Source organism: Meles meles, chromosome 18 (genome assembly GCF_922984935.1).
Source record: "Meles meles chromosome 18, mMelMel3.1 paternal haplotype, whole genome shotgun sequence".
NCBI classification, from domain to species: Eukaryota; Metazoa; Chordata; class Mammalia; order Carnivora; family Mustelidae; genus Meles; species Meles meles.
In genome coordinates, this window is record NC_060083.1 from 21636880 (window position 1) to 21645405 (window position 8526).

Sequence of the window (8526 nt, forward strand, 5' to 3'; positions counted from 1 at the left end):
CTTACTTTTCAAGCCCATTTGAGCCAGGGTTTCAGTCTCTTTAGCTAATTTACAAGGGAAAAAAATGTTTAACTTTATATCAGAGTCACGGTCATAGGACAGAACAAATGCAACATCTACACTGAGTTCCCAAAGCAAGAAGCTCCTCTCCTGACTAAAATCCATGTATTTTATTTTTTAATTTTAATTCCAGGATAGTTAACACAGACTAAAACCAATTTAAACCACCCTGCTATGTTCACAGTGCAGGACAGCACTGATCTCCCCCAAGTCATGTCAGCCCCGAGACCTACGCCACAGAGGCTAGAGAAGCACCTGTCTCACAGCACCATTTTGCAAAGCATATTGGATGGAGGTGAAGCCTTGCACAGAGACCAGTCGACAAGAACGCTTTTCCTAACTACTGCACATTGAGCAGGCCTGAAAGCCCTAACAAGGGTTCTAAACTTAAAAGCTGACATTCTAAAGACTATACTTTCAGGGATCATTTCTATATTTCATTGCTAGAGAAGTTTCTCTGAACGTGTAGAGTACCTGAAACCACGAAGAGGAGACGCAGTGTCCCTTCCTGCCCTTTGTCATTAATGATGGTTTTTTTCCTCCTTTGGGGGAGTAGGAGGGAAGGGACACCATGTGAGTGGGGTTTTTTTTGGGGGGGGTGGCTGACACTCCATCACCCACAGGGAAGGGTGAGAACAATGTGGACACCCAAAAGAGCAATGTTATTCAAACTTTTAGTCCCTAGAAAAGATGGACCTTGAGCACATGTCAGAAACATTTTGAATACGCATTAGGAACATGGGAGAGAGATGTCAGGGCTCTGTCCCCACAGGTTCTGATTCAATAGGTTGGCAGTGGACCCCAAAATTTGCATTCTCAAAAGGTCTGGGGTTATCCTGATGCTGGGGACCACACTTTGAGAAGCACTAGCCTACAACCGATGCAACAGCCTAGAATTATTTCCTCACCCACATGGCAAACTGGCCTTAAAAATTCATCAGATATTAACATTCAGAGACACCAATCTAGTTTTCTTTACCAAACGTGGTTTGAGCCAGGACTGCGGTTTGATACTATCTTTGGTCGTGGAGTGCTGGATAAGTATAGGTATACATAAGTATATCATATATCCTTATAATGAAATCAATTATGGTAAAAACAAAGGTAATAAATACTCAGAACACCTCACTTTCCAATTATTTGATTACATTTTATTATCATCTATGCTCTTGAGATTATTTACACCTAGTCTGTGTGGCAGAAATACTACAGATAATGTCATGCTATTTTACATCTCTTTCCAAATCCACATTCCATGACTTAAAGATGGAAGATTGAAATCAGCCATGATGAGAGTATTTACATCACGAAAATTGTTGATTGCATAGACTTAAAGAAAATGACGGAGAAACATCAAAAATGCAGATTCGATTTACATGCACATTGTATCTATAACAATTACGTTGTGACTGGCACAGAAAATTCAGGAAATGTTCTCTCAGAGCTCAAAAAACACTACCTGATTCAGCAAAGAAGTCACTATGTCATTAGTGAACAAATGAAGGTCCAATAGACATCTTTGTTGTTTCTCTTCTGCCTTACTCCTTAACAGAAAGGAGAATATCAACCCATACTCACATTGGAATTATACTCACTTATTTTGTGACATGAGCACCTTCTTTGCTGAATGGGATAGTAATCAAGTATTTATTCATAGTCTGATTTTGTCAAATCATGGTTGAACTGCAACCATAGTTTGGCTATGGACACAGGAGTTCAACAAAGGTCAAGCATCCTGAGAATCATCATGACAACCAACTGCCCATTTGGAATTTACAGTACTGCACTGTTATTTGTAGATGGTGTGCTACATTCCTTTTCTATCTATAAAATTTTATAATAAATGTATATAAATTATGTAAAGTTTATAATAAACATATTTTTTCCTGGAGAGCTGGTTTTTTGACATTTACCAGCACCTTCTTTTGATCATCTTTGACTCCTGAATGGGGTGGATCCTTGCTGATCATTAAGGTTATGATTCTGGTGCCCAGAGTAAGCAAAATGGGTTAGCAACTCCCTTAAAGAACTCTTTCACCAGGCTGATTTCTTTTGAATGTGCTGCCTCTAACAATAGTATCTTCCATCCTTGCTGAAATTGTCCTTGAGTGGGGACACTGGTGCTTTCAGCCTCATAGGCATAGCTTGGTGCACTTGCCCGTCACAGGGGAGACGCCCTGAAAGTAACAAAACTCACAGACCCGGGGCCAGCCTTCCAGTAGTTGTCTTTTCCTACAGGTGTATCATGACACACGGTAGACAACTCCCTGGGGAGTCTTTCTGTGAGAACAGCACTGGGGAAGGGAGCTTCCATCCTCCTCAAAGGTCCAGGGCAGCTGGGCAGCATGCTAAGGGGGGTTGGGGGAGAGAGTCCAGACTGGGGGCGGGGGAGGGGGGGGGACTGCCACAGAAACAGGGCATTCTGGGCAATGGTGACAACTGTGCAACATGAGACCTTGAGCTCCGTGGGGGCAGAGGTTCTTTCCAGAGCTGTGGAGGTGATGTCAGACCGGATAGACTTGTTCACCCACACCCTCGAGGACTCCCAGATATGCCACAGAGGGGAGGCCTAGTCCTCCAGTTACTCAGGTGGGACTACCCAGCCGCCACCTTCCAGTTCCACTGCTCAAGAGATCTCATTTGCACCTCATTTGTCAAGCTTCATTTTGCAAAGAAAGCCCATCTCAGGAGGGAGATGACTCAACCAAAGGAGTCACATGGTGAGTCAGAGTCCAATGCTGGAGATGTGTCTGTTTTGCCCAGTCTCTGCTTGAGGCAAGAATTCTCCTTGAAATAAGCAGGGGAAGCATCAACAACTTGCACGGAAACACGGAGGGCCAGATGGCCTGTCTGTAACTCAGCATTTGTGCCTCTCCCAGATCATTTACAGATTCTGGGAAGGAGAGTGCAGGGTGAGGGGGCTCCAGGGGCATGGTGCCCACGGCTTTTCCACAAGGGCCAAGCCCTCCCCACCTTGGCTCATCATCCACCTGTTCCATGTGGGTTGGTCTGGCAGCCCAATACCGTGCGAGTTCCTATAGGCAGGGAACATGATGTCCACGGGCTTTGGGGTCAGAACTGGGTTCCAATATTGCTGTGGCCATTTACTAGCTGAGCCATTGGGCAGGTCCATCAAAGGGGGAAAAAGTAAAGGAACAAAATGTATTGAAGGCCTGTATAAATAGGATCTTTATGATTGTAAGTGGTTGAATCCCAATTCAAACAGGATTAAGCAAAAAAGATAATTTACTGGTTCAACAATCCCACAATCCTGGAACAGGTTTTGTTGGCTTCAGACGTGGCTGGACCCAGGGGAATATCTTCAGGACCCACATTCATTCTCTCTGCCTCTGGAGTCCCCATTCTCTGGGCTCCATTACCGCACAGGCTCTTTACTCAGAGTAGGAAAAGGACTGCCCAACCTCCAGTCATACATACTGCCGGACTCATCCTAAGCAGAAAGGAGCATACTTTTCTTAAAAATGCTCACAAGAATTCAAGGAGTCACTTGCATTGGACTGATCTGAGTCACATGCTGTACCTCTGAGTCAATGACGGTGGTGAGGTAAACTCAGAGCACTGATAGGCCAAGCTTGGGTCACATGCTCCTTCCTAAGACATGACTGGTGGGGTAAGTTCAGAGCCCTGATTGGCCATGCTTGGGTCACAAGGCCCCAGGAGGCGGGGATGAAGCCCTGCGCAGGCTGGGTGTGGGGGGGCGGTGGGGAGTTTTCCCAACTAGGACATCTCTTTGAAAGCAAGGAGAGTGGATTCCGGAGAGCCAAGGAGATGTGGTCAAAGGCTTGCTCCGCCTACCCTCCGCCAGGCCCTTCGTTCGTTATTTTCATCGAGCTCTCACAACAATGTAACTTAACCTTTCAGCTCTACAGTTTCCTCTTTTGCAATGAGAATAGTGGTATCTAATAAGAATAGCTACCCCTTGTTTAGTGGCCCAGGCACTGGGCTAAGTGTTTTATATATTCCAACCTAATTATTTATGTTTTAAGATGATTGTTAGATTGGGATGCCTGGGTGGCTCAGTTGGTTAAGCAGCTGCCTTGGGCTTGGGTCATGGTCCTGGAGTCCGGGGATGGAGTCCTGCTTTGGGCTCCCTGCTGGGCGGGGGAGTCAGCTGCTCTCTCTGATCCTCCCTCATTCTTGTGCTTTCTCTCACTCTCAAATGAATAAAAATCTTAAAAGTAAAAATTGTTGTTAGATTAAAGTCGATGACATAGAAGATCCTAGGCATTGTACCTGAATGGAATAGGTGCTAAATGCTTAAATGCATTCTTATTTGTATCAGCCACTCACCTACTACCGTATTAAGCATCTAAGTGGTACATATTGCAAAAGTTGCATTCATGAATGAAAGTACGAATTATTTCTGTGTTTAATTATTTATATTCTGCATAGTTGCACAAAGGATGTGGTATAACACACAGGATACATTCAGCAATATAGTGCAATGTATAGAGGAAGACAAAATCAGAACCAACAGGCTATGTAGATTAGAATAACAAGGTAGGTGGAAAAGTAAAATGCATTCATGGAGACCAGGAAATTAGTTTTCGAATTTGGCTCTGAGTTTCCTGGTAAACAAAGAGAAAAGGGAAACCCCAGTACTTGGCAGTTCTATAGTTCAAGAGTGTGGGGGGTGGGGGACGGAATATCATTCCTCAAGGAAAAGAATTTAACGCACTGGATTTTAAGATAAAGGAATTATGGTCAGGGGTGGTGCGGGTCCAGGGACGGTTAGCGATAGATCCCGTCCAGGGACAATGGTGGCAGCTCCAGCACAGAAAGTAATCGGCAAGGCAGTATTTCACCTTTTGTGGGGCAAATGCCTGCAGTACTTTTGATAACAGGATGAGATGCCACTTTTGGTCTCTGATAAGAACTCCATCTCTGGAGGCACAGGGCTTCCTACGGCCTTGGAAGGACTTCCCTCTGACAAGAGAGTCCGCATTTAGAGAGGAACTAGAAGCCTTGTCTCTAGGAAGAGGCTGATCCTGAGGTCCTGAGCTCCCTCCTCACAGCCCAGAAAATGTTCTCCAGGAAGCTTTTGGAGGAGAAATCAAGGGGTTCTCACCTAGCATCTCTCCTAGTCAGAGTACCTCCTTTTGACTCCAAGGCTCTGGCCTGCAGCTGGGAGAGAGTTAATTGTGGTGACCCAAATCTGCAGTCCCTTTTTCAGCATGCTGAAAATGACTTTTTAATCCTGGCTTTCAAGGCTTGCCTGGGGAACCATCTGCTGCACCGTCCCCCACCCCGGGCACATGGGATTACTCCCACCTGCCCCGCCTCACTTGCTTCTGTGGGGCCTCATTCTGCTCCTGCCCATCCAGATAATAATAATTCGGAGGATGACAGTTTCATTTGTGGGGTGGGAAGAGAACCTAGATTTTCAAACAACAAAAATCAAGGTCTTCCAGCCCAGATTAAATAGAAAGCAATTGGAAAGGTCAGAATCCGTAAACGATTTGCAGGTCTAGGATAATCAGACCTCCCAGCCTCTGGGATGCAGGGCCATCTGCTGCAAGCTTCTGGGGCTGGGCAGTGTGGAGCTTGGGGTTTTTCTGGGCTCCAGTGGGTTACAAATGTGGGTGATGCACCCCTGACTCCGGGTTCATTCCACCCAAGGAAACAGCTGAAATTCCTGAACTCCCATTGGACAAGAGCCAGAGATTAGGGACCGATTTGTGTAGACCACCTCCTGTGTTCCTCAAGCTACACCCTTAAGGACCTCACCAAACAGCAGAGGACAGAGATGAGTCAACAAAGTCGACCCAGTATGAAGTGTGACGTGTGCTAGGAAAAGGGGTCTCTGGGAGCACAGAGAGCACCCATCCCAAATCTGGCTTGGGTGGAGTTAAAGCTGAGCCTTAAGGAATAGGAGTGCACCAGATGGACAAGGTGAGACAGGATGTCCCAGGGAAAGGGAATAGCACGGTCAGACGTCTGAGAGGGGATGGTGCTTCTGAGGGAAGGTGCAGGAAAGAGTTCTCATCTGCATGGCTGATGGAAGCCTTGACTGCTTGGGTACCACCTCTATAAAGGATAAGCCAGCAATAATTTTTGAAATTTTAAATACATATCCTTTCACACAGATATTCCACTTCCGAGAATTTATCTTGCAGACACACTCCCACCTGTGCAAAGGGACATACTCAACAAGGTTATTCAATAGCGAAACGTTTGGAATGACCTAAATGCCCACCAACAAGAGGCTGATTAAGTGAATTCTAGTAGAGTCTTATGAAGAGCACTCTGCAATGGAAGAAAGGACGAAGTAGTTCTTTATGTTCTGGTATGAAATGATCTCCAAGAGTATTGTTAGGCGATAAGAGAAGAGGGTTCAACACCTCCGAGGTGTAGACCTTACTTGAATTTTTGTTTGAACAAAGCAGCATCTATTAAAAAGGGGTAGAGAGAGAAGGAGGTGGGGGGACCATCAGGGAAATCTGAATGCTGACTGGATAGTTTATGATATATTTTTTTACATGTGATAGATATTGTGGTTATATTTTTAAGTCTTTTTTTTTAGCAATATATGCTGAATTATTTATAGAAGAAATTATATGTATGTCTGGGATTGGTTTTAAAATAATCAGGAGTGGGTCAGTTGGTTAAATTGGTTAACTCTTGGTTTCAGCTCAGGTCATGGTCTCAGGGCCCTGGGATCGAGCCCCGCATAGGGCTCAATGCTGAGGGGGGAGTCTGCTCAAGGATTTTTTCTCTCTCCCTCTGCCCCTCCCCCTGCTCATGCTCTCACTCATTCACTCTCTCTCTCTCAAATAAATAAATAAACCTTTTAAAAAAATAATCGGGGTTAAGGCTGGGGGTGTCAATAAAATAAGATCGGCCATGTGTGATAACTGTTGAAGTAGGCTGATGGGTGTATGGGGATTCACACTATTTTCTCCACTTTTGCACATGTGTGGGGTTTTTTCTATAATAAAAAGTTTTTAGAAAGCAAGAAGCAGAGTAGTGTATTTAATATGCTGCCACTTAAAGTAAAGAGAGCAGACCCTCACAAGAAACTGTGTATAGATATATAGATATATGTGCGTGTGTATGTGTGTGTGTGTATATATATGTACCTATATCTATACATATCTATAAGTATATATATATATACACACACACACATACACACACAGATGTGTGTTTATTGAATGAATGAATATCTTCCTGGAACTATTAGACTATTTGGGGAAAAAATTAGCTTAAAAGTAATTATGGTATAGTCTGAAACATGTGAGGATATGAAGAAGGAAATGAATAACCATAAGCCGGGAGAGGGAGAGGGGGTAGTTGGGGAAGATTTCTCAAGAGGAGATGACATCTGGGCTTCAGCCCAAAAGATGCCCAGCAGCTTGCCAGATGCGGAGTGTGAGGCGCCACACGTTCTGAATTGAGGGAAAAGCAGGAGAAAGGCAGGAAACTTGAAAGAATGTAACATGTTTAACTAAAAATATGACTTAAGTTTAAAAATTTCCAAAATCAATACCGCACTGGTGTCTTATCTATAGAAATTTAACAATAGCTCTTCAATTAAAAAAGATGTATGCGTCCACAAAAAGAAAAAAAAAAATAGAGCAGAAACAATAGACTTGCCTCTTTGCTCATTTGTGTGTCATAAGTCCCCGGAAGAAACAGAAGCAGCTGGTAAAATCAGTCCCTTCCAGGAAGGTGGACACGGGCTGGAGGACTGGGCAGGAAGGAGAATTTTCAGTTTTCTTTTCTGCATCTTTTGAATTTTTTTTAAACATAGACTATTTTATTTATTTATTTATTTATTTATTTATTTATTTATTTATTTCCCAAAGCCCTACCCACAACATGGGGCTTGAACTCACGACCCTGAGACCAAGAGTCATGTGCTCTACTGATTGAACCGGCCAGGCATCTTGCTTCTTTTGAGTTTTGAGTCAAGTGAATGCATTACCTATGCTTTTAAGTTGATTTTTTAAAAAATATATAAGATTTGGAATCAGAATTACCTGTCTAGCTTGAGCAAGTCACTCAGCCTCTACCTCTACGAACCTGTTTTCCATCTATGGGATGGGGACGATAACATTAGGATCTTCGTTGTGGGATTAAATTAAATAATATACTAAATGAAATAATGTAATCAATGAAATTCTGCATGGAGAGCACTGTCTGAACACCAGCTACCATAAGTGGCAAGGCCAGGACTCAACCTGTGACAATCTGACTGATTCCACAGTCGGTATGCTTTCCAATCCGAAAGTTAATCACCCAATCAGGTTCAAGAGGTTCCCTAGGTTGAAGATGGGAATGGGATCAGTCTGAAGCTTAGATGCTATGGCCTCATGGGTCTTTATTATCCATGATCAGCTCTGCCGGGAACCATTGCCAGGGCTCATCATCAGCACTCCAATGTTTTCAGTGGTCTTGTCTCTCCTCGGGAGGATCACTGAAGGTCAAATGACGAAAGGCGTA

At 43.9% G+C, this 8526-nt stretch overlaps 1 pseudogene; it reads left to right on the top strand.

The window, feature by feature from the left end:
- The first annotated feature begins 465 nt into the window (after positions 1-465).
- On the top strand, positions 466-642 carry LOC123930408 (annotated as a pseudogene).
- Positions 643-8526: the final 7884 nt, after the last annotated feature.